The sequence below is a fragment of the Camelus bactrianus genome, chromosome 8, assembly GCF_048773025.1.
Source record: "Camelus bactrianus isolate YW-2024 breed Bactrian camel chromosome 8, ASM4877302v1, whole genome shotgun sequence".
Classification (NCBI taxonomy): Eukaryota; Metazoa; Chordata; class Mammalia; order Artiodactyla; family Camelidae; genus Camelus; species Camelus bactrianus.
In genome coordinates, this window is record NC_133546.1 from 85056479 (window position 1) to 85084244 (window position 27766).

General features: G+C 37.1%; 1 pseudogene; it reads right to left on the minus strand.

Moving 5' to 3' along the window:
• Positions 1 to 210: 210 nt before the first annotated feature.
• Positions 211 to 10333, minus strand: LOC141578292 (guanylate-binding protein 6-like; annotated as a pseudogene).
• Between the last annotated feature and the right edge of the window lie 17433 nt (positions 10334 to 27766).

Here is a 27766-nt window from a genome sequence, read left to right on the forward strand (position 1 = left end):
ACACATATATATTTCCTAAAACTGAACACACTATATCAAAGTGTCCATGCATTTATTCTATCTAATGTGGGCCAAGCATCAGTATTCTCTTGAAATCACTTTTTATATTTAAAGCATTCCTGGATGAAAGTGAAAAGCATGCACATCAGAAATAGGCCAGAGAACATACATGTATATTGTATTATATATCTGATTTCTTTACAAGGAGAGCTACTTCTTTTTAAATAATGAGCTCACTACTTTCATAACTTTACCAAGAATGTTAGCTGGAGCAGGCAATAACGAAGTGATTCTTTTGCCAAGGTTGTCCAAGGCTTGTGCAAGCAAGGAACTATCATCATTTTTAGTATCAACAATCCTGTCTCCAAAATGATTTATCTCTGTACTCATCTCCTCACATTTATTTCTAAATCCTTCAGTACACAGATATTCTTGGACCTAAAAAAAATAAAAATGAGGAAGGAAGTAAAACTTTTTAAATCCCCCATTTTTTCAAGGATTACATTTTGTCAAACTTTAAAACTTTGTCAGACTATCTTTGTTTCATTCCTAAAATTATTCTCTCTTAATCATGAAAGGAGACTCTTGTAACAAGGAATATTTCCTAGTTTGGACCTAAACATTAAGAGGAAGTGTAGTTTACAGCCTTAATAATATTCATATACCTTAGGGTTTTCCAGGTGGCTAAGCCTGGCATGAGGACAAATGTAATATTTTCCAGTCAAAAAATGCAAATGAGAGGTAGCCTTGGTCTGTCTGTACTAATTCTCAGTCCCACTCAGGATGGCACTGTCACCCATATTGTAGAAATCTGTTATAAACACATGGCCCCTAAATTATAGAAATCTCTTATAAATCATGTTCAGATGAACAATGAGAGAAATCCCCCCAAGCCACATGATAGCTTGGGGATCTGTCCACACCTGGAGGCAATGCAGCAAGTGTAAAATCTATCATTTCCATGTGTTTTTAAGTCTGGACATTTCTGGTAGTTTTATGTCAGCACAGATCTACCTCAGGGCCTTGGGCTGAGCAGGTCTCCTGGTAAAAGGTAGTGATCTTGGTAGAGCATACTAGTTGTTGTTCATATTAAACACACATAGTTGGAATATCTGTTCAATCAAGCCCTGTGGGATCATTTTAAAATTCTCTAAATGGTTATTCAACCCTATTTATATTCTCTGAGGGCTTGGAGTAGGGGGGGAATACTCATCCTGAACTCTCCAAAGTCTACTTACAGAGCCAAATTTAAAGGTTTTGGAAGGATTCAAAGGCTTCAGGGTTTTAATAAATCACAGGCAGTAGATGCACTTGTGATCTCTGCATGACCATGCTGTAACCTTCACCCATCCCTTCCTTGGGTATGAGGACAAAGCTATCAAGCTCTACTACTGCCACAGCCTGATTCACCTTCAGCTGATGCTCCAATATCTTGTTTGGCTCTCTCAGCAGGTTTTCTCTTTCTCTCACCAGCTTCTCCATCATCTGGACTATGTGTTTCTGGAGACTTCTCTTCTGAGCCTCCACCTGCTGCTGCTGCTCCTGCAGTTTCTGTTTCAGCAGTTCCTGTTCCTTCTCAGCTGTCTCCTTCCTGGTCCACTCTTCTGCCCCAGGGAGGTATTAGAGAGGGAAAAAATAGGCAAGGATTGACCTCCACCCTCCTGAGCTCAGAGGCCAAACCAAATTGAAGAGAGTGGTAGGATATCTCTTAAGTCCTCCCCCCACACCCTGTGTCCACACCATCGAGAGTACACTTCAGAATGTGAGAGAAAAGGCTCTGTCTGTCTGGCGTCCAATCACAGTTCCCTTTGCTGTTTCCAGGTGCAGCAGGGTTGTTCCACAGAAAGGAAGGAAGCTCCGGTATTGGGAAGGTTTTGCTCTCACAACTGTCAGAGGGCACTGCAAGAACATACCCATCCCACTGTGAGCCCAGCCCTACCCCGTACCTGCTATGGCCTTCTCCCCATCAGTAAGGGCTTTATCTGCCTGCAGGATTTCTCTAGTGCTACCTGGGACTTCAGAAATCTCTGGAGGAACTCATTTCCCTGAGGAACCAAGGAGGAGCACAGAAATTAGATTTCCAATAGGGAAATTAGTGCTGCAAAGACAACTAAGTCCATGTAACTTTTGCTTCATGTTTAAAGTTCCACAGTGGTTCCTTACAATGAGTCCAAGCTCCTTAGAGTGACCTGTCTCTCTCCAGTCTCTTGCCCAGTGCTACTTCCTTCTCCCCACTCTAGAATCTAGCCAGTCAGAATCATGTTCAGTTCTACAAACCCCAAATCTCTGGTGCTTTTACATATCTTCTTTCCCAGTGTGAAATAGTGCCTCTAAATTGTGCTGCTGTTCTCTTCTGCCACTAGCTGGTTATAACTTTAGACAATTTATTTTAACCTGCCTATGATTCTCAGTTCAGATCTTTAAAATGTTGATAATGTAGATGCTTCTTAATGCTATTTGAAAGATTAAGTTAAAGAGTCTAGGGAAAGAGCTTAACATTTTGGCTATAGGAAACAACAGTTCAATATATAATAGTTGCATTATTATTGTTGTTTTTTATTGTTATTATTATATTTGTTTCTAACACCTAAGTAGCTCTTTCCTGAGTGTTATAACTTGTCTATGTAGTTGACTTCCTTTCTCACTTGTGATCATCCTTGTGTACAAAGACTGAATTGTAAATTATCAGTGCTCAACACGTCAAATATGTTGTTGCATAAAAAAAAGAATAATTTCTGTTCTGTCTCTTGTGGATTTAAGAAATCTGTACTCATGTTTGGGAGTTGACATTTGTACTCTCTTCAGGAATAAATAGCATGCAGTGAACCTTAAGAGCCAAAGCTGTTTGAATGGCCCCATACTCTCTCTTTATGCATGCATGGAGCTGCACTCTCGACTTTCAGGAGACCTCTTTGACTATTCTGTAGGTTCCCCATTTTTCCCTTATTCCTCACCTTCACTCCTTTCATGGGCACTTGGTGATATTCCTTTTCAATAATTTCCTTTGCTTTCCTGTAGAGTTCATGACCTCCAGGAACAGAGAAAGTTCCTGCTGAGATACTTTTTATTAGTGCCTTTGAAAGCTGATCAAGTTTAGTCTGGCAGTATTTGATTGATGTCTCTTCATTCTGCATCAAGAAATCCTCTTTCTTATTCTTTATGATTTCCTGGAGGGAAGAAAGATAGAGGGCTGTCACCAGAAGCAAGGAACAGAGGAAGTAAATTTCCAAAGGATCTGGTAGAAAAATTGGTCTAACTGTGTTCCTCATGAGAAAAGTATTCTGTTGGAGGACATGTAATAAAACAGCAGTCACAAGATTTGATTTATTCACAGCTCTGAAAACTCTGGAAGACCATGGGGAAGTTCCCTAACCTCCTTTGGGTATTTCATCTGAGCTGTTGGAGTTGCATTACCTAATCTCTCTGGTTCCTTGAACCTGCCACATTCAGTGATTCTGTCTGTATTCAATGATAGATACAACAAGGAGCAACCTAAGCTGAAAGTGGCCAGAGATGTGGATCTGAAAAGAGAAATTTTGGTTCCCAGCCATAGGAGTGTGTTCACAGAAAAAGAAGCCAGCTAAAGAATGTCTTGGGTGTTCTGGACAGGCTTGGAATCCACAGAAGTATTTATTTCAAGAGGATATCCATACTGATTTTTCATTGAAGGTCAAAGAGAGTTCCAGATAAACTGCCTGAGTTCTAGCAGTCAAAAAAGAAGGAAATGTAGTCCTTTGAAACTCTGTCCCTCATGAGAACATGGACTATTTTATCCCTGAGTAAGAGATGAGCCGTGGGACCAGTAACAACACTTCTAGGCTTCATTCTTCAAGGGGAGGGGACATATGATAAATACAAAGACAGATTACCACAAGGTTCTTCTGGAACTCCTGCTTGTCATCCTTGAAAGAGTGCTCCATGAAGACTGCAGGGGCTTCCCTCTCACAGGCATCATGCTCCTCCAGCAGCTCCTGCAGCATGTCTGTGGGGAAGCTCACTCGCTGGGCTATCTGCTCGCTGTAGTGGTTGTCTGCCTTCTGAATGGCAGCTGAGTTCTCCAGCTGGGCCAGAGTTGTCACTGGGTTCTCCAAGTGAGGAACTGCTCCGTTATTGCTAGTATCCAGGTAGGTCACAACCAGAGTCCTCAGCCCTGAAGAAGCCAGGAAATTTAGGGGCTAAATATCAAGTTATCAGTCAATGGCTCCAGGATTCTGAGACTATGCTTCTAGGGTCATATACACATGCACACACACAAACACACACACGCACCCCTACCTCCTTCTACTATTATCACCTTCATTTTCCTACTGACTCTTCATTTTTATGGTTTTCCAGGCCACAAGACTAAAAAAGTTAATATCTACTTGTATCTAACATACTAGGGGCTACCTGGAAAATACAGTTTCTCATTTTAAAAATTGAAAGCAATATAGATTACATAGATAGACAGATGAGGCAAAGTGTACCATGTTTAATTTATTCCTAATTCTGAGCCTTTGAATGGATTTTCAGTGATTTCTGGGCTAATATTTATTTCTGGACCACTATAAATTCTCAAAATATCTTTTGAATTCTTCTTGTGAAGAACACTTATTGTATAGGACTTCCTTTGAAAACATGCAGTATTCTGTTTTTACACCAAAAGAGTGATTATATTCTAAGTGGAGGATGTTTTCAGATAAGTGGGAGTCACCGATATCATTGACAAAAATTGCAATTTGGAGGAGGAATTTGTAAAGCCCCCAAAGTGAGATAATTATAAAGTATACAGATTTCTTCATGGAGTATAAATGTCTGTAAAATCAGAATTCTTTATAGAATCAAACAAAAATTGTAGAAAGCACATTATATAAAATATTCATCACATAGCAGTCCCCATGGAAATGGGAAAAAGGGACTCACCTTTCCCAGTGACCATGATTCCTTCTGTGAGGTCTTGGTCCTTGCATCAGTGAAGATGTAAGAACAGAAATTTTTTGTTTGCTCCTGGAATTTAGGATCCAGTTGGTCTTCAGATACCATCCCAATATTGGCTAGAATTTTTTTTTCCTATGTTGGCCAGTCAAAGTCAAAACACTTCCATCTTGGAAATAAATGCCTGATGCAGTCTCTGGGTAGATTGCATGTTTGGGCTTTGGGATTCTTCCCTGAGGGACAGAAAAACAGGGATTAGAGTGTGTAGAGTCTTCGGGCGAGGGGATTACAGATGTTCATGGTAGGGATTTGTGTGTCTTTGCCATTTCTACACATAGAACTCTTTTAACATAGACATTCAATACTTCTTTGCACATCAGACTTATACCAATGATATAACTGCAGAGAAATTTAGGGAGACATCTGATCCAGTAAAGGAAACCTATGGCTGGTCTCTCCAGACATGCACATAGTAGAGTGGTTGCCTATGATGTGTTTGCTTAACTAGCAGCTAAAAGGATGAAAGGTCACATGAAACTTTCTGCTCAACTCAACCTCATGTAGGAATTGAGCTGTGGAACCAAAAACAGAGCTACAGACAAGGGATCATGGACAGTAATTGGAATATTAGGAATGACATCCTCATTATTTAAGGAAAACTGTTTTGATGCTAAAAATAATTGATGCAGGGTTATCTATTTTTTAGTAAAAACCTCTGAAGTATAAATGTACCTGAAATGTAATTTTAAGGTATCACCACTAATCTATAAACTCTTTAAGGTAAATGATTATATCTGGTCCTCTCCTGCCAGCCAATTTCTTAATAGCTGTTTTGAGAAATCATAAATAGAAACGTGAAAGTAAGAATGAATAAATTGGGATTGATATTTCTCTCAAGGTTTCAATAGACACACATCCTTGGAAATGTAACCCATGAAAATTATTTATTACCTTGTAATTAAATCATGGGTAAACATGTGGGAATTAGGAGAAAGCTATGATGTGGAAGGTAAAATGAATGTTCTAATAATTGTCAATATTATTGAAAAGGCATAGATTGTAAAGACAGTCACCTCTTCAAGTTTATTTACAACATAGAATCATTTTGTTGATGATATAATTATACAGGATTAGAAAGTTTTCTAGCCCTCTTTGAAAAGAATAATATGTGAAATCTACATTTTGTTCATTAGATAAGCTTTTCACTGCAGTTTCATGTCTAACAATTAGCTGATTAGTTGTTTTCTTCAACAGAGACAAATTGAAGGAATAGGAAACACAGCGTCCAGTATTTAGAATGTTTCAGCACCCATTTAAATCTGGATGCTAAATTTAAAGATGTATAAAAAAACAAATTGGTTTTGAGTAATTTCACTTTACACTTTACTTTTCTTGAGTAAACTTCAACTGTAGCCCCTAGATCTTTGCAACCCACTTTCCAGCCACCATTTCCACAGACTTTGATTTAGTCTCAAATACAAATGCAATCACAGAGATGAGGGATATTGTTTAGTAGATCCCACACTCTATTGGGCCGTACACTGCCCAGGCCATACTCTGATACCTGGAATCAGCTTCAGGGCATTCTCCAAGTACTCATCTTCTGTGATAGGCTGACCACATAACTGCAACTCCAGGGTGAAATCCCATACAGTCCAGATAAAGTCTGGAAAGAAATTCACAAATTCTGTGGAATCTTCTACTCTATCAGGTGTTTGAGAGGACTTTGCCCTCCCTGATGTTTTTCAAGCTCTGTCGCATAACTAAGATTTGGTTAGGGAAAAGAAACTCACTACCAACAATTCCCACATTTCTCTAGTATAAAAATATTATAAACACACTCTTTTGCCATGGGTCCCCTCTGCTCCACCCAAGAAAACTAAATGACAGGAAAGGAGAGACTGACTCTATCCTCATTCCCATGAATTCAGTGAAACATGGTGGTTCAGGACCTGGAAGGATACTGCAGATGCTCCAGGGTCTGGTGGTTGATGGTGCTCATGCTGTTCTAGACAAAGCTGCTGCACAGAACCACTGCCAGGGCAAAGATCCATGAATCCTTCTTAGATTCATCCTAGAAAGCACATTAGAACAAGAGAGTTAGAAGTTTACCCATACATTAGAAATTCATCTGTACACTTCTTCAATCATGGTTTCATTTATTATTTCAGCTAACATACTCACCACGCAAAGAAATTGCTTGAAGACAGATGTAAATGCAGATATCAACTTTGACAATTACAGAAACACTTCTTGTGTTTGCAAATTTTTCATATATAAAAGGATTCTAATGTTCACATTGCTTTCTTTTTCCTCAATTGGATAAAGTAAAATAACATACACAGAAAAACTAATACAGTACCTGTTGTGTAATTAGGAATTCAATGATGAGTGTGGGCACTTATTCATTCTGCATATATTTATTAATCAGCGTCCATGTAAAATATACCATAGTTGGCATAACTGGGTATTTAAATTATATCCAATCAATAAATACTTGCAGGAAGCTACTAAATATCCCCCTCTGTTCTTAGATTTTAAAAAAGCAATGCTAAAAATGAAGATTATTTCTTTCAACATGACTATTTCAAAGCAGTGGACAAACATCCATAACAGTATTGCAACAAAGATAGAAGTATCTGTAAAAGGCTTACTCTCAGTAATGTATATAAGCAGTGAAACCTATAGCTATAACACTAAACTAAAATTTAGAAGTCTATCAAGGAAGAACAGAGCTATGAAATTTGGAGAAAGAATATATAATCTGAAAGCTTCCTCAAAGTCTTGAGATGAATATTAAAGAACTGGTATATGTGGAACTGAAGAAATGAAGGTGATCCCATAGACAGGAAAATCCAGAGAAACAAAATTAGAGATGGGAGAAGACAGGGGTCTTGTAGTTAGAGTCACTTGAGGGCAGAGGGCAAGTGGAGAAGTTAAGGTGAGCTTTCATGCAGCCTAATCAAGGGCCTTAAAGCCCAGGCTAATTTGTATAAATCATAGCATTGTCTAAATAATGGCATAAACTGGAAATTGTTTTTTATTATAAATGGTATGTAAAGTTGCTCCCAGTGAAAATGCAAAAACTGTGTTTTATTTTGAGAAGATTCTAAATGGGATTTTGGGGGGGATAAGAGTTTATTCATTACTTTCTTTCCCCAAAACCCACTTTTTAAAAATAATCAATTAGGATAAGAAGCAGTAGCAGTTATGACAAACAATTATTTCAACAAGAAGATTATATCATTATTTGATATATGGCTTTAAAAATAAGCACAGACTTTCTAACTCCCGTTGAGGAAAAAGAGAGAGCTATAAAAATGTAAGTATTATTTCCAAATAAATCTCAAAAGGGGGAAAGGAGGGATAGTTCATTTCACCCATTAGCAGAAAGCTAAAACACCAAAAATCCATTTTAAAATGTTTCTTGTAGGACAAAAAATTACTTTTATAGAACTTGCACATTCAGAAGTGTCTCACAGATTTCCAGAACACTCTATGAGTTGTTGATGAACTACATCATGGAAAATGTAAACCCGTCCCTTAAATCCAACCCTCAAATACACTCTTCACCTTGTAGCTAAGAAGGTGAATCAGAAATTTTTCCTCACTCACAGATTGATACTTCTCCTCTTTCTTAGTTATGCTTAACTGTAAGCTCTCAAAACCAGTCAGGTGCTGCCTGGATTGCCTTTCAAAACTGAAGGACTTATTCCCCCAGCTGTTGGGAGTGCTGGTGGAAGACAGTCTTCAGGTGTCAGCCCTCTTAATTAGAAAGGCTTCTGGAGAAGCTCTTCAAAAATGTATCAGCAACCCTGTCCCAAACTCAGGATAACTCAAAAAAGCCATTCCAGCCATGGAGCTCCCATGAAATTCCCAGAAATTGGGGATTGCAATGCAATGTAATTTCTTCTTCTATCCAGCCTGCTTCTTTCCCAATTACATGGTACTAAATCTGACTGCAGATAATGTCTTGTCAATTGAACTAAAGACTCTTTTAGGGCAGGACCTTTACTTTGGTCACTGATATCTACAATGCTAAGTCCAAAGGCCTGGATCTCAGCTGTTCAATAATGACTTACTAAATGTAATCAAGTCATCCACACAGTGCCAAGAAATAAAAGAATTTATCTAAGACACCATGATATCTTGCCTAGAAGTGAGATTCAAACAAATCATAGTTTGCCTTATTTACTATAATTGATTTCTAGATTTTACAGATTAAAGCAGTAAAATTTCTAGGACCATGGAGAGATAAGGGGAAAATCCAGAATAAAAACTATTTAACTGTGACTTTCTGCTTTACCATTCACACATTCCCCAGGCTCTAAGTGTCCAGAAGGACCACCAGAGTATGATTGGGCTTGCGTGGGTGAGGCACACACCACATCCAGATGCCCTTGGTTTCAGATTGCATTGTAGAGCCTAGAGGAAAGCCTGTGAGGAGAGGGGAGAAAGCAGCATTCAGTTAGAGCAGATAATCTAAACCACCAAGGGGCTACAGAGTCAGATCTATTGGAATGTCAGTATCCCAGCATACGAGTTGGTGCTTTCTCCATTTCCTCAGGAATGTCCTACTTTGTGTGTCATCTGTTTCAAGGAGGAAGGAATATTAATTGTGATAAAGATACCAAGCAAGGGCTCAACATAGAGGCAAAGGGGAATCCATGAATCAGACAAAATGGAAGTCACTGATAACCATAACAAGAGTATCTTGAAAGAATGGTGAGGTTCAAAGCCAGAGAGAAATGGACTGAAGACAGACATGGGAAGAGAAAAAAGTGTAAAAAAGAAAATCAAGATTATATTGTTTGTCAGACAAATTTTTCAAAAGTGGGGAGAGGTGTTAGCCACAGTAGTATATAACATACAGGAGATATTTTTAAGATTATAGACATTTGAACACATTTATATGTTGATGAGAATAGTCCATAAAAAAGCAAAATGTGTTTCAAGAAAGAGTAGACACAATTGCAAGAGTCCAGTGCTTAAGCATGTAAAATAAAGTAGGATTGTGAGAATTGGTAGGAGAAATTTTGCTTTACAGGAATTAAACATACAATATGATAATGAATTACAGTAAGACAGTGATTTAGCAGTGAGAATTAAGAGTGGAAAGTTGACTTGTTAAGAGAAGTTTGGTTCTCCCTACACATGATCAGAACAAAACTTAAGAAGCTGAGGTATTAGCTAGAATCAAGCAATTGGTCCTTGACCCAGTACAGCACTCACCATGATTCTGACCTGCAAGATGGTTCATCAAGTAGGATTTGCCTGTATGATACGGTCATACAATGGCCACCACCAGCTCTGGCAAAGAAATCTCACCAAGAATCTGCAGAGATTTTTGGTTCACTGACAGCACCTTGACACTTTCCAACAGACAAATTGGGTCCATCATTTTGGGTCTGGATGCCATGGCAATCTGCCAACCTAGAAGAGCTTCTTAGTGGAAATCAGATTATAAAGCCATTCTCTAACTCAGACTTATACAAAGCATCTATCAACTTAGGATAAGGTAAGTAAGAGTTCTGTGCTTTCCATTAGACAAAATGTAACCTAGAATTAGCATACTGCAGAGGTTTTCCCCCATCATTCCCTCAAGTCTCTCAGGATATTGGTAGTGAAATAATATAATATCACTCTCCAAACTGTTATTTCAAAATAATAATATAATTAAAGTTATTGTTATGATGTACTGAAGGCCTACAATATACCAAGCCCTTTGATAATAACTTACATATCCAGCTAAACTGATATTCACAAGAGACTGAAAGTTAGAAATTAATATAACTACTTTGGAAATGAGGTAAATGGTTCTCACAAAGGCTGAGTGAATGTCATTGAGAAAGGTTTGAAAATCTATATACTTGAGCAAAATGACAGACAAGCAAACTCTAGGCTCTTGTTTCCCCAAGGAGACATAAACAATAACCAAAATACTGGCTAGAATAACCTTACAGTAGTTCCATAAAACAGTCAAAGGTCCAAAGCAACCAACCAAATACCAAATCAAGAAACAGCCTCATTCAAAATGGTAGGAAATTCTGTGGTTTTTCTGTTGCCCTCGGTCCCCATTGTGGTAAGGTCTTTAAGGAAGTGGCAAATCATTTCCCAATTCCCTCCCCTGATTCAGAGAGAGGGAATTTTATAATGTTCTAATCTGTCAGGACTGCCTGTTCAGATCTCTGTTTCACCTCACATGAAACTCAGGGAAGGGTGGCAGAGGGGTAGGTGGTGGTAAAACTTGGATATCAGGTGGAAAGAAGCAGCAGGTATTTCTCAAGGAAAAATGTGGAGAGACAGCTCCACAGATGCCTAGAACAAGAGGTTACCAGTGAATATATAAAATAGAATATCTAAGGCATCAATTGAATTTCCAATTCCCTTTTTCAAAATAAACAGAGCAGAACAGACTGCATTTACAATGTTCTGACATCTCATGGGCTGCCTGAAGGACTGTTATCTTTTCCCTTATTTGGATCTTAGGCAAGGAGAAGCAGTGGGCATTGCTTGGGAAAGCTGCAAGGAGAATGACCTACAGACACCTATGACAAGATATTATGGGTGTGTGATATTGAGATGTATAATAAGAAATACAAATTTGATCATTGTCCTTATTCCTGGTATATAGCTCTTAAAACCCTATGTGAAGAGAGAGATGAAATTATTTTTCTTGTAACTTTTGGTCTTTTGTCCTCAATTCATAAAATAGCTCCAGACTGATAAAGATGAAAGGAGAGTCTTTTGTTATTTATAACAAGCACCTTTCAACCACAACTGAGTTTATGTTAATGAGGTGATTTTGTAAAGCCCCTAGATCACTACAGAATGGAGTTGGTTGCTAGAGGAATCAATGTTATTAGAAAGTTGCAACATTTATCCTGATGCTCCAACCACTGGGGAGCAGAGAAGAGTTGAAAGTTGAGTTAATCACCAATGACCAATAGTTTACTCAACCATATTTATCTAAGAAGTCCTCTATTAAAAAAATAAATAAAACCTAACTGAAGGGGCTCAGAGAGTTTCTGGCTTGATGAATATGTGGAGGTTGTTAGAAGGTGGCAAATCCAAAGGGGTCATGGAAGCTCCACACGCTTTTCTCGATATCTTTCCCTTTGCATCTCCTATTTTGCTGTTTATAGGCTGTATCCTTTTTTAAAATAAACCAGTAATCTAGTAAGCAAACTATCCTTCCTGAGTTCTTAAGCCATCCTAGCAAATCATTGAACCTGGGGAAGAGATGGGAAACTCCAATGTACAGCCAGTTAGTCAGAAGCACAGGTGACAACCTGGACTTGTAATTGCATCTGAACTGAGGAGAAGTCTTGTGAGACTGAGCCCTTAATCTGTAGGGTATGAACTAACTCTTGGAAGTTAGTGTCAGAATTGCTTATTGTGAAAAAATGCTCACGTATGTGCTGACCAGAAATAAGTATAGAGAATAGAAAGTTGAGAAGAGAAACTGAATTTTTCTTTTTCTTTTCAGGGTGGAGACACACAATAGACAATCAAAAGTTCAAAGGAGACATCCTTTGGTAAATTAATATACTTAAAAGGAGCACATATATGGGAAAACTGAAAAAGCAACACACAGGCCCAGGGAAGATGCATGCTCAAAAAAGCCTAAAAAGACTTTACAACTTCTCCTAAGCTTAATCCCAAGTTTCAAAATCAAGAGCCAGCTTAGGAAAAGACTTCCTTGTCAAAAGGCCAGTATGCAAAGAATGGGAAAGGTGACTGCTTTCATAAATGCTCAACTTTCAGGGGGTGGGAAGGTAATAACTCAGTAGTAGAGCATGTACTTAACATGTCCAAGATCCTGGGTTAAATACTGAGTACCTCCACTTACAATAAATAAATAGAGAAATAAATATCCAATTTTTCAACAACAACAACAAAAATCACAAGGCATACAAAATAAATGAAAATATGGCCCTTCCAAATGAAGAAACTAAAGTGGTAAAAAAAAAAAAAAAACCCGAGGAAACATATGCATTAGATGTTTTAGGCAAAGACTTTAAAATAACTTTTTTAAAAATATGCTTAAAAAGCTAAAGGAAAACTCAGAAAAATAACTAAAGAAAATCAGAAAAACAATATGTGAACAAAATTAGAAAGTGAACAAGGAGATAAAAATAATAAAAAAAGGAACGAAACTGAAATTCTGAGGCTGGAAAATACAATAAATGAATTTACACATTTTCTACAGGGAATTAGCCTTGAGGGTAAAGCTCAGGTGAAGAGCATTTGAATACATATAAAGGGGATTAGACTTGCACAGGCAAAAAGACTCAGCAAACTTGAAGACAGGACATGTGAAATTATCAATTCTCAGGAGCAGAAGGAAGAAATAATTTTTTTAAAGTAAATACAGCCTAAGAAACTTATGGGATACTGTCACATAGACAGGTATATGCATTATGAAAGTCCCTAAAGCAGAATGGAGAGGCAGGGCAGAGAGATTATTTGAGGAAATAATGGCTAAAAAATTCCCAATGCAATGAAATATATAAATCTACAAATGCAAGATATTCAACAAACTCCAGTAGGATAAATAATCAGAGACCAATGCTGAGGTATATTATAATCAAACTGTCAAAAGACAAAGAGAGAATCTTGAAAGCAACAAAAAGCAGTAACTCATCACATCCAATAAGATTGTCAGTCAATTTATCAACAAAATATTTGGAGGCCAGAAGGCAGTGGAATGATATATTTAAATTGCTAAAAACTGAGTGATGGGGTAGGGGGGAACCTACCAATGAAGAATACTGTTTCCAGAGGAGGGGGGTCAAGATGAGGGATAATAACTTCTCACAGAAAAGTGACTGAAAACTGGCAGAACTCCTATACAAACAAGATTTCAAGAGATTTTTCCACATAATTAGGGAGGAGTAAAAACTTCAGATTGGGACCTGTTCACCTAGGGAAGGACTAAGAAGAAAAGGAAGACTGTGCAAACAGACCCTAACCCTGAGGAGTGAGTAGGTCAAGCCACAGACTTGGCATCTCAGTCCTGGGGTCCTACACAGAGGAGACAATTCCCCTTGGCTACTTGGAGAAAGACTGAAACAGATAGAAAGGCTGGAGAAGCCTAGACTAGAAGGAGTGAATGGGTGCTGGTTTGCCACAAGACAGGTTGGAGACAGGTCAGCCTGAGCAACTACCACCTTACTGTACACCCCAGGAAGATTTTCTATTCAAATAACAACAAAAAGAGTACTGTTGTGGTTATATCTATATGAGATAAAAAAATGTATTCCAAGCACTGTTAAAAGAGACAAAGAAGGACATTATGTTAAAAGAGTCAATTTTATCTAGAAGATAAACAGTTCTTAATATGTATACCTGAACATTAGAGTTCCAAAATATATGAAATAAACATTGACAGAATTGAGCAACAGATCACTCAACAATAATAGAATAGTTTAATACCTTACTTGCAATAATAGGTAGAAATAACAGAGTACTTGGATAACACTATAGATTAATTGAACCTAACAGACATATACAGAACACTCCCATCCAACAACAAGAGAAAAGACGTTTTCCCAGATAGGCATGGAATATTTCCAAGGATAGACCATATTTTAGGCCACAAAACAAGTCTTAACAAGTTTTAAAAGTTTAAACTCATACAAAGTATCTTTTCTGAACCCAATGAAATGAAACTGGAAATTAATAGATGGAATAAAACTGCAAAGTCTACAAATATGTGAAAACTAAACAAAATACAATTAAGAATAAAAATAAACTACATGAACATAATAAAGTCTATATATGGAAAAATGCACAGGTAACATCATCCTCATAGGTAAACTACTGAAGACTATTCCCACCCTCATGCCTCCCCTTTTTGAGAAGGAGACTGCACACTTTAGGTCAATGTTCCCACACAGTTGCTTCTTCTTCCACTTGCCACTCTTCTTTTGTTTCAAGAGGATGTCCTGAATCTTGAGAGATTTAGGCCAAGGTACTTAGCTGAGAAGGGTCAGGATTTTTGCAACTTAATCCCATAAATGAAAATAAGAATGAAAATGCAAATATTGTTTTATATTATATTGAGAGACATATACATATATTTAGAGAGAGGAAGCAAATCTAGGAAAATGCCACCAGTGGGTAAATCTAGGTGAAAAGGATATGAGATTCCCTTGTAATTGTTTTCCAAGGCAAATTTGATTTTAAAAATTAAGTATTAAAAACAATTGTACCATGGTTCTTCTGGCATATTTCTGATTGGCATTATATTAAAATTTCCCTATAATATCTATGCATATTTCATAATCAGACTATATAAACATGATATTATATTCAAATGTCTCAACTATTCAGTTCCATATTTATAGGTCAAGTATTCAAGATGCCTCAAATACTATCAAAAATATTTTTTAAAAATACCAGCTTTATCAGTTACGACTTGTGTGGCCTTAAACAAGAAGCCTCACCTAGTTAAACCTAAGTTTTTAAGAATAATTATAGGGGTAATATGAAACAAATGGTAAGTCCAGTCTGGAGGATGTTTTGATAATAAAATCAGATAAGTCAAAGCTTATATATGAGCATAGAATGCTGCAAAAAATGGGATTTCAGTGCATGCTTACTGTATTAGATGGAGATTTATCCACAACAACTACACTAAACAAATTGGGTTACATATTTGAACACAATCTGCAAACTTCAGGTTACTAAGAAACAAGGTCTATAATTTTTTTTTTCAGAGAAAAGCAGCAAGAAAATTCAAACACTGCTCCTGCACCATCTCCTTTTGTCTGATTCTTCATTGTGGGAGAAAAGAATACAAAGGTAAAACAGGATCCTCTAACAGCTACATTATAATGACTAGAGTTGTCCAGTCCCCCTCTTTAAATGGAAAACTTAAAGGAAGCTGCAGGAAAATGTGAGAGAAACAACTTTATAAAAACCAGGTCTGCGGAATAGAATAGAAAGCCCAGAAATGAACCCACAGGCTTTTGGTCAACTAATCTTCAACAAAGGAGGCAAGAATATACAATTGAATAAAGATAATCTATTCAGCAAATGATTTTGGGAAAACTGGACAGCAGCACGTAAATCAAGGAAGCTAGAACATTCTCTTACACCATACACAAAAATAAACCCAAAATGGATCAAATGTTTAAACATAACACAAGATACAATAAACCTCCTAGAAGAAAACATAGGTAAAACATTATCTGACATACAGCTCAAAAATGTTCTCCTAGGGCAGTCTACCCAAGCAGTATAAATAAAAGCAAGAATAAACAAATGGGGCGTAACTAAGCTTACAAGCTTCTGCACAGCAAAGGAAACCATAAGTAAAACAAAACAAAAATATAAGGAATGGGAAAAAATTTTTGCAAATGATGAAATCAACAAAGGCTTGATCTCCAGAATATATAAGTAGCTCATACTACATAATAAGAAAAAACCAACAGCCCAATTCAAAAATGGGCAGAAGATCTAAACAAGCAATTCTCCAAGGAAGAAATACAAATGATCAATAGGAACAAGAAAAAATGCTCACTATCACTAATTATCAGAGAAATGCAAAACAAAACTATAGTGAGGTATCACCTCACAACAGCCAGAATGGCCATCATTCAAATGTCCACAAATGACAAAAGCTGGAGAGGCTGTGGAGAAAAGGGAACCCTCTTACACTGCTGGTGGGAATGCAGTTTGGTGCAGCCACTGTGGAAAACAGTATGGAGATTCCTCAAAAGACTAGGAATAGACATAACATATGACCCAGTGATCCCACTCCTGGGCATATATCAAGAAGGAACTCTACTTCAAAAAGACACCTGCACCCCAATGTTCATAGCAGCACTTTTTACTATAGCCAAGAGATGTCAACAGCCTAAATGTCCATCAACAGATGACTTGAAGAAGAAGAAGTGGTATATTTGTACAATGGAATACTATTCAGCCATAAAAACCGACAACATAATGCCATTTGCAGCAACATGGATGCTCCTGGAGAATGTCATTCTAAGTGAAGTAAGCCAGAAAGAGAAAGAAAAATACCATATGAGATCTCTCATATGTGGAATCTCAAAAAATTTTAAAATGAATATAAATACAAAACAGAAACTGACTCATAGACATAGAATACAAACTTGTGGTTGCCAAGGGGGCAGGGCGGGGGGAGGGAAAGACTGGGAGTCCAAAACTTGTAGATACTGACTGGCATATGCAGAATAGATAAACAAGATTATACTGTATAGCACAGGGAAATATATACAAGATCTTGTGTTACCTCACAGTGAAATGTGTGACAATGAATATATGTATGTTCATACATAATTGAAAAATTGTGCTTTACAGTGGAATTTGACACAACATTGTAAAATGACTATAACTCAATAAAAAATGTTTTAAAGAAACAGACCTGTGATTTCTTAGCTGTGAATAAGCCACATAAGTTTTAACATCAAATTAACAAACTGCAGCTATTCAATCCTGTTCCAGGTTGGTGTTCAAAATGTGATCTACAGAAAAAATAATCACCCAAAGGGATTGTTAAACCTAGGTTGTGTATGTATAAAACATGCTAAAAATGATTCCAATATTCTTATGAAAAACAAAACCACAAATGTGGGGGTGGGGGTTGGGTGACAGGGGAAGAGAGAGAATAAGAAGGAGGAAGAGGGAGCCAGAGAGACAGAAAGAGAAAGATAGTTTTTATGTGATCGTAATGTTTAATTAATAAAGATCAGGGGTGAGGGGACTAAATTTATCTCTACATAGAGATTTACAGAGCTCTCACTGTGAGCTTTCTTAAATTGACTAATAGAAACATTAAAAAGAAACAATCTCTATAGATGACAGTTCCCTATAACCTCCTTGCCAGGGACTGTCTTATTCTCTGAATTCTAACGCCAGCCCACAGAGCTTGACAGAGCAAGACAGGCAGGTCCCCAGGACTCTCTCAAGGAGAAGCACATCGAGGGGGACACAGTGTGTCTGGCTGTCACTTTGCAGCTGCTACTGGTCCATACAGAGAAGCTGAGCTTCCTATGAAATAAAGCCAGCCACAGACCCCTGCATGCCAGACAGCAGGCCACTTGCCCTTCCTCAGGTGTCACTTTGAATCTGAAATCAATCTTGCTAACTACTACATACAGAATAGATAAGCAACAAAGTCCTATTGAACTATATTCAGCATCTTGTAATAACCTATAATGAGAAAGAATATATATATATATCAGTCACTGTGTTGTACAGAAGAAACTAACACAGCATTGTAAATCGACTCTATTTCAATAAAAAAAAAGAAAAGACATCAATTTTGCACTGCATGTAAAAGACTAGGACATACCTTCTCCACACACTGGGGATAAAAGAACGGTTCTCAGTGCCTCTCACACCTTTCTCACTAGCTCCTCCTACCAGTCTGACTCTCCTTCATGAAAGCTAAAAAAGAGTGAGGAGGTTCATCTTTTCTTGGTCCATCTAGTATGATGGTAATAAAACTGAAGCTGAAAGCAAAAGTAATTCATGCTGTTTGTCAGTTAGCAGAGTCATGCTAGATCCACTGATTACATTTCGAATATGAGTGTGTAGTTCATGGTGAGAGGAGATTAGAAAAAGCTATTTAATAGTCACATCTTAACACATGCCACCACTTTCTGTGGGCTGCCCTGCACTGGAAGGCCTTCATAGCCCCCCCTTCTTGATACATCTCTCCCCCCGTGTAAAGTTGCCAAAGGTGGCTTAAGTTTCCTTAGCAAACAAGAAAAATAGAAAATCCATGGCAGAAATATAAGCAAGGCTGTATACAACAAGTATATTTCAAGCATTTTTCTCTTGGTGGGGATTCCTGGGTGTTTTTGTTAGTAAAGGGCTTTTAACATTTTACATCTGTTCCTTAATATATATGTTTAGTTAAATGAAAATCTTTTATCATAATTAGAAAATAAAGATTAAAGATGGAAATGAACAACCCTTCATTGTATTATCTGGAGATGCTCACTATTGGCATTTTGCTCAGCATGCCTGTACTTCCCTAACACATGGACCCTCTCCTAACATAGATACCCTCTTTCCACAGGAATTTAGCCAATTGGACCAGTTCCAAAGAGATGTATATGGTCAGATAAGAAAGTGACTGGGTGCACACGTTTGTGAAAAAGAAAATGGAGCAGCGTATAAGGGAAAGATGAGAAGTGCAGCAGGGAGATGTCCAAGGAAGCCAGACTGTGAGGGTATAGGGAGTACTTCTCCTTCCTCCTCTTCTCCACCTTCCTCAGCATTCTCCGTGTCTATGGGAACTTCTTCATAAAAGGCCAGATAGTAAATATTTTAGGCTTTTTGAGACATAGGGTGTCTGTCACAATTATTCAGTGAAAGCATCCATGCAATAGGTAAACAAATGGGCATAACTATGTTCCAGTAAGACATTGTTTACAAAGGTGGACAATGGGAAGTTACCCTGGTTTAAGTAAATATGATGCTACGATACACCAGGGGTTGTCATTGTCTTACAAGCCAAGTAAACTGGTTCAATTCCAGAATCTCAGGCTGTCTGCTTCTAGGGCCATTTGGTTAAACAGTGTCTAAGTATCCTCACTGTCTTGGAGCAGAGGTGCAGAAAAGGAATCTGTGTACTGTCCATGTGTCTATGCATCATCCACATGGGTTCCTGCCTGGTTCCCAAGCCATGCATCCACACGTCTATGCCAGTAACTGTCTCACTCCCAACAACATGGCACTGCCTGTAGGGCCTAGATCATCCAAAGAGAAACAAAAAGTGATGGAATACACTCAGTGGTAGTGAGGAAGAGGCTGGTTTGGTGTGTGACATCTGCCCATGTCTGCAGGCCTCTGTGAGGGAGGAAGCCTGACATCTGGATACGTGTCAAGGTGACTGTAAACTCAATTTTGGAATGGGGAATAGGAAGACACCAAGCAGCTATCTGGGTATTTTTCAAATTCATCTGAGTGGATATCCACTCTGTTTCCAATTAGACTTTTCCACATGTGGTAGTTGCTTTTAGGGTCCCTACATTTCCAAAGAGCCCCAGAAGGGCAAAAGAAGCCTAAAGCTGAGTGATTATAGAGAGTTTAAGGGCTAGAGTGGGAAGGGGAAAGTCTGATAAGGGTGGATTGAGGGTTGAAGTATATAGTTATGGGAACATTTAAATAGACTTCAGGATAGAGTTCTATTAGATTTGAAGGGGAACATGTTAGCATCTCCAGTCTTGGAATAGCCAGTATCCTTTCCATTTGGCTTTTAAACAGCCAGAATGAAAGTGTTGCATGGGATAGAAGTAGGAACCAGGAGTACCTTATCTAATAATTCTTGAAATATTAGACAGCACCCATCAAGTTTCTCTTGTGTTATGTTATATTGGGGGATTTTGGGGGGGTGGGCATGGACAGAACTACTTCTACTTACCATAGCATTCTATTATGGGGTTCTCCACCTCATACATGCCCAATTTCAGTTAAATTCCTTGTCTATAAAGAAGAGAAGTCCTGTCCACTAATTGACTTAAGTCCACAGTAAGATTGGTACTAGGTTGAAGAGGACAGAGGAGCTTAAGGAAGTCAGGTAAAGCCATTAGAGGAAACAAAAGTGAAAGAAATGAATAGGAGACCTGTGAAAGAAGTCCTGCAGTATCACAATGAAGTATAATACCCCAATCCATGAAGTTACTGGAGTAGTTGGTCTAAGAGGAAAATTGTGTTGACACAGAAGGGATCTTATAGATATACTGAGGGACTGGGAGGCAAACTATGAGGGAAATTATCAAAACCCACCACTGGCAGTTTGGTGACTTTGAAGAAGGTGCCAGAAAAGGAAGCAGTGTTAAGAGTGAAATACGTCACTCCAAAATTAAAGAGAAATGTGGTAGGGCGCCCTTCAACTCACAAGGGTAACCTCACCCTGTGAATTTAGTGGGAACTGTGGTCAAAGAATGCTTGCTTCCTCAGAGCTAAGTTAGTATTCTTCCTGTGTGTTTTGGGGGCTTTTCTTTCTATTTGGAGTCTAGACAGTCCAAAATCCAGTGAAATTTTTCTTTGTAATGCCAGCAAATATTCTGTTCAATGGAAGCCCTTAATTTGGGGTCCTTTCTTTGTTCAGATTTTTGTAATTGTTTTAGTTGTAAAGCCATGTGATTTGATAGTGAATTTTCTATTTTTTAGAAACGTTACCCTCACAATGCTGAGCTGATGTCTGAAATTCAGGCATCTCAGCATTTAAAAAGTAGACTTTTTTTTTGTCATGAAGTTCAAGTCTTATATCATTCAGAAAGCTGTGGCTAGAGCAAAGGCTACTTTAGTAATTCAGTTCAAGCCTTGACTGCTCTTTCCAAATAGTTTCTAATTGCTGGTGTTAATTTGCCACATTTCATCCTTCAGTTGTTTACAATTTTGAACACATGACCAAACGATTTTAACAAGATAAAACTTAGAATGGCTTCTAACCCTTTTTCTCTAACTCTTACTTTCTGACTGAACTCAGCAGTAATTTGAGACCCCTCCAGGTCTTCCAAGATAGTGGTCCACTTAGCTTTCTGAAACCAAAGAAAAGTATCACCACAAATAAGTGGATAAGTTGATATAAGTTGGGGGAATCTCAGAGAGTAAGCAGCCAAGGCTTCTTGACTTTTTGCATAGTTTCCCTCTTTCCTTTTGGGACTTGGGGTAATCATTCGCCATGCAATTTAATTGAAGACAAAGGTTTAAGTGCTAATTTCTCAGTTTGTTTATGGTTGGGAGTAGGTGGCAGGAGTGGTTTGAGCATTGTCTACAGAAGGTGGAGATCCAACAGATTTATTCTCCACAGTAAGCTGAAAAGCAGGAGATCATTTTGAGGGGGGAACTAAAAGAGAGAGTGAAGAGGGAAGAATGGAGGCCCTGGAGGATAGGGCATACAGGATTGTGTTTGAGCAAGCAAACTCCTCTGCTGCCCTCTTGTGGATATCTGTGGCTGAGCAGCCAATCATCAGGCTCCCACTAACGAGCAACTGGTAGGTTGCTTTCCTCCTTGGCAGTAACCAGGATGCTGAATCAGTCATAGCCACACTTTAAAAAGATTAACCAGGGAGGCCGAGGTTGGGAAGGGATAGACTGGGATTTCAAAATTGTACAATAGATTAACAAGATTATACTGTATAGCACAGGGAAATATACACAAAATATTATGGTAGCTCACAGAGAAAAAAATGTGACAATGAGTGTGTGTATGTCCATGTATGACTGAAAAATTGTGCTGAACACTGGAATTTGATACAACATTGTAAAATGATTATAAATCAATAAAAATGTTAAAAATTAATTAATTGCTTTGTTTGTTTGTTTGTTTAGGCTCAGCTAGTCTTCTGTTGTTGGTAGCTTATGAGAAGTTTCCCCTATTTTCTGTCCTAGTCCCAAGGTTTAGAATCAAGGAAGAAAGCAAAGCATTTCACAAATGTATGAAGCTGTTCCCTGCAAAGAGTGGACGCCTTTGGACAGGCAGTGTGCAGCTCCTGGATTGTGACTAAGTGGGATCAGAATGGTCCTTCTCAAGTGTCCAGATTGAACTTCATTCAGGGTGCCAGGGAGTTACTGAGCTATTTCTGCTGCTTTTTTTCCCCTCCAGGAGGGTGCATAAACCTTTAAAATATCTATATCTATGTCTATGTCTATATCTATATCTATATCTATATCTATATCTATATCTATATCTATATCTATCTATATCTATATAAAAGTCACATGTTCATTTGTACATTGGGAAAAACAGATAGTGAGAGAAAGAGAAAAGTCTCCTGTGATGTCAACACAGTGACAAGCTGTTGGTGGTTTACATTGTATCATCCTGTGTGTACATGTATCTTTGAAGAGTTGTATCCTATTAGAGAAGATGTTCTAGACACCTCTTCTCACACAGCACCATAATTGCAAACATGTTCCTCAGCCATGCTCATCTTTTTCACCTGTGTAGCTGTCCTCATGCTCACATCAGTGCCTTTACACTCTGCTATCCCTTGTGAGGATGGGAAGATTTAAGAGGTGTCCCCCGTGGCAGCTCCTTGTTGTCACTTAAGCCTCAGCTCAAATACTGCCACTCCAACGTAACCTTCCCTCTCCCTCAATCTAGGGAAACTCCTCTGTCATTTATTATTTCCTTCATGCCATGCAGCAGTCCTATTGGTAATGAATTTGTTCATTAATCTGTTGGCTTGTTTTTGGCTCTTCCCTGAGAGCAGAAGCCTTTTCTATTTTCTTTATCACTCTGTCCTCAGGGCTTAGGGTAGTATTGATGCCAAGAATTTGCCTGGGTGGTAACTGTTCACTGATTGGCTGAATTCATTCTGTGGCTGGAACAACTGTACTAAATGTGTTTAAGTGATTTATTTTCACACTGCATTTAGGTTGTACCCTGAGTTATAATATTTTTAACAGCACTGCAAGAATGCTTTTCTACACTTGGACAGTTCTTTTCTCTCTCCAAACATTAAATTGATACATTTTAAACATACAGAAAAGTGGAAAAGATAATGCAATGAACACCCATATACCTTCCATTAAGATTTAAAATTTGTTAATATATTGTCACGTTTACTTTCTCTCTCTACATACTTTTTTGATGAACCATTTAAAACTTGTTTCATGACACTTCACAATACCTCTAAGTATTTCAGCATGCATCTCCCAAGAATAAGTATCTTTTCCTAAATAAACATTTGTTATTAGTGTAACTGGGAAAGAATGGTAATTAATAATTCTCTAATATAACCTGATAGCCAATATTTGAATTTCCCCAATTGCGTCTAACATACTTTTATAGCTGTATCATTTATTTATGTCTTTGAATCAGGGTCAAACCAAGTATCATGTCCTATATTTATTTGTTATATCTGTTTATATAAACCTAGAAGTATCATTTTGTGTTTTTAATGTGTTATTCATTTTAAAAACAGCGTTGAATTTTAAAAGAAACTAGTTTTCATATAGAATATTCCACCTGTTCATTTTCTCATGGTGTCTTTTATCTTGTTTTTCTTTCCCTATGTTTCCTATTACTGAAGTTATATCTGGATACCGGCTTAGGTTATGTGATTATAATCACTTATAATCATGAGTCTTTTTGATATTAAAATTATCCCAAACTTGCCCATGATATGTCCATTTGGCATATTTGATACGACCTATTTGATATGACCTCATTAATCTTTGAGTGTACTTTTGTTTTCTGGCACCAAACTATATCATAGCCACATGTTGTGTTTTTCCCCTACACCTGCAATCAATCTGTGATTTCTCTAAGGAACATTGTTTGCTACATTTTTTTAAGTGAACAAAAATTTGAAAACAAAAATCTGGGTGTTGCATTTATTCATTATTTCTGCAGTACTGTTGCTTCAAAACATTTTAGTGGGCCAAACTGCTATATATATATATAGCAGTTTGGCCCACTAAAATATATATATATATATATATATATTATATATTTATTTTATATTATATTTATATTTTATATTATATTATATTTATTTATATTATATTTACATATAATATGTATACACATACACACATACTTTTTAATTTAATTTTTATTAAAGTTTAGTCAGTTTAAAATGTTGCATCCATTTCTGATACACAGAATAATATTTCAGTCATATATACATACATATATTCATTTTCATATCTTTTTCCTTATATGTTACTACAAGATACTGAATATAGTTTCCTGTGTTATACAGTATAAACTTGTTTATCTATTTTATATATCTTAACAAGGTTTTAAGTGTGTAGTGCAATACTGTTAACTGTAGGCATAGTACCATACTGCAGCTCTCTAGAACATTCACATCTTGTGCAACTGACAACCTAATGAACAACCAATCTCCCTTTCATCCTCTTGATAGCTCCTGGCAACCAGCATTTTATTCACTACATCTATGACTTTGACAATATTTAGGCACTTCATGTAAATAGAATCATGCAGTATTTGTCCTCTGTGACCAACTTAATTCACTTATATAATGTCTTCTGGTTTCATTCATGTTGTGTTAAATGGTGGGAATTCCTTACCTTTTTAAAGCCAAGTAATATTCCATTGTATGATTAGACCACATTTTCTTAATCTACTCATTTGTTGCTGGACATTAACTGTTTATAGCTTTGTCTATCTTATAGTTCTTTGTTCCTCTTTTCCTTTCTTGCTGTCTTCCTTTGTGTTTTGTTGATTTTTGTTACTCTTTGATTGTTTTCTCTTTTTCTTTTGTCTTCTCTGTTGGTATTTTCATGTCATCTGGTTACCATGAGGCTTGCATAAAATATCTTAGAGTTATGTATCTTTTTAAACTAACAATAACTTGACTTCAATCACATACAAAAGCTCTACTCTTTTACTTCTCCAACTTTATATTTGTTGTCACATTTTAAATATTTTTATATTGTGCATCCATTCATAACCTTTTATACATATGTTTATTTTTAACACTTTTGTCTTTTAACTCTTATACCAAAATAAGCTGTGATTTACACACTAATATCACAGTGTAAAATATTCCATATTTGTTTATATATTTATATTTATCAGTGTGTTTTATACTTCAGTATACTTTCCTGTTGCTATTTAGTGTCTTTTCTTTTCAACTTGAATAACTCCCTTTAATATTTCTTGGTGATAAACTCCTTCAGCTTTTGTTTCTCTGAGAATGTCTTTATCTCTCCTTCACTTTTGAATACCAATTTTGTGGGATATAGTAGTCTTATTTTACAGTTTTTCTTCTATCAGCATTTTGAGTATATCATTCTACTCCTTTCTAGCCTATAAGATTTATGCTGAGAAATTCTCTCATTTCTGGGCTCACTATCCTGTTCTATTGGTCCATATGTCTGTTTTTGTACCAATACAATGATGTCTTGATGACTGTATCCCTGTTGTATTGTCTGAAGTCTGGGAGAGTTATTTCTCCAGCCTCTTTCTTTCTCTTCAGTAATGCTTTGGTAATTCTAGGTCTTTGATGGTTCCATATAATTTTATTATGATTTGTTCTAGTTCTGTGAAATATGTCCTGGGTAATTTGATAGGGATTGCATTAAATCTGTACACTGCCTTGGGTAGTGTGACCATTTTAACAATATTGATTCTTCCAATCCAAGAACATGGGATATCTTTCCATTTTTTAAAGTCTTTAATTTCCTTCATCAGTGTTTTATAGTTTTCTGTATAATTCTTTCACCTCCTTGGTTAGATTTATTCCTAGGTATTTTATTATTTTGGGTGCTATTTTAAAGGGGATTGTTTCTTTACTTTCTTTTTCTGTTGATTCACCATTAGTGTAAAGGAATGCAACTGATTTTTGAACTTTAACCTTGTGACCTGCTACCTTGCTGAATTCTTTAAACCGATCTAGTAGTTTTTGTGTGGACCTTTTAGGGTCTTCTATATATAGTAACATGTCGTTGGCATTTAGTGACACTTTTACCTCTTCTCTTCCAATTTGGATCCCTTTTCTCTCTCTTGCTTGATTGCTGTGTCTAGGGCTTCCAAGACGATGTTGAATATGAGTGGTGATATTGGGCATCCTTGTCTTCTCCCAGATTTTAGTGGGAAGCTGCTGAGTTTTTCAACATTGAGTAATATGCTGGCTGTAGTTTTGTCATATATAGCTTTTATATGTTGAGATATGTACGATATATATCCACTTTGGTAAGAATTTTTATCATAAATGGGTGTTGAATTTTATCAAATGCTTTTTCTGCATCTATTGAGATGAGCATGTGGTTTTTGTCCTTTCTTTTGTTGATGTGATGTATTACATTGATTGATTTGCATATGTTGAACCATCCTTGTGTCCCTGGGATGAACGCCACTTGGTCATGTTGTATAATCTTTTTTATGTGTTGTTGGATTCTATTTGCTAATATTTTGGTGAGGATTTTGGCATGTATGTTCATCAGTGATACTGGCATATAATTTTCTTTTTTGGTAGTGTCTTTGCCTGGTTTTGGTATCAGGATGATGATGGCTTCATAGAATGAGTTTGGGAGTATTCCCTCCTTTTCAGTCTTCTGGAAGAGTTTGAGAATGACTGGTATGAGTGAACCCACAAACTTTTGGCCAACTCATCTTCAACAAAGGAGGCAAGAGTATACAATGGAATAAAGACAGTCTCTTCAGCAAATAGTATGGAGGAAACTGGACAGAACATGTAAAGCAATGAAGCTAGAACACTCTCTTACACCATGCACAAAAATAAACTCAAAATGGATCAAAGACTTAAACATAAGACAAGATACAATAAACCTCCTGGAAGAAAATATAGGCAAAATATTATCTGACATACATCTCAAGAATGTTCTCCAAGAATAGTCTACTCAAGCAATAGAAGTAAAAGCAAGAATAAATAAATGGGACCTAGTGAAACTTACAAGCTTCTGCACAGCAGAGGAAACCATAAGTAAAACAAAAAGACAACCTATGGAATGGGAGAACATTTTTGCAAATGAAACCGACAAAGGCTTGATCTCCAGAATATATAAGCAGCTTATATGACTTAATAAAAGAAAAAACCCAATTCAAAAATGGTCACAAGTGCTAAATAAGCAATTCTCCAAGGAAGACAGACAAATGATCAATAGGCAGATGAAAAAATGCTCAATATCACTAATTATCAGAGAAATGAAAATCAAAACTACAATGAGGTGTCACCTCACATCAGTCAGAATGGCCATAATTTAAATATCCACAAATGACAAGTGCTGGAGAGGCTGTCCATAAAAGGGAACCCTCCTTCACTGCTGGTGGGAATGCAGTTTGGTGCAGCCACTGTGGAAAACAGTATGGAGATTCCACAAAAGACTAGAAACAGACTTAATATATGACCCAGGAATCCCACTC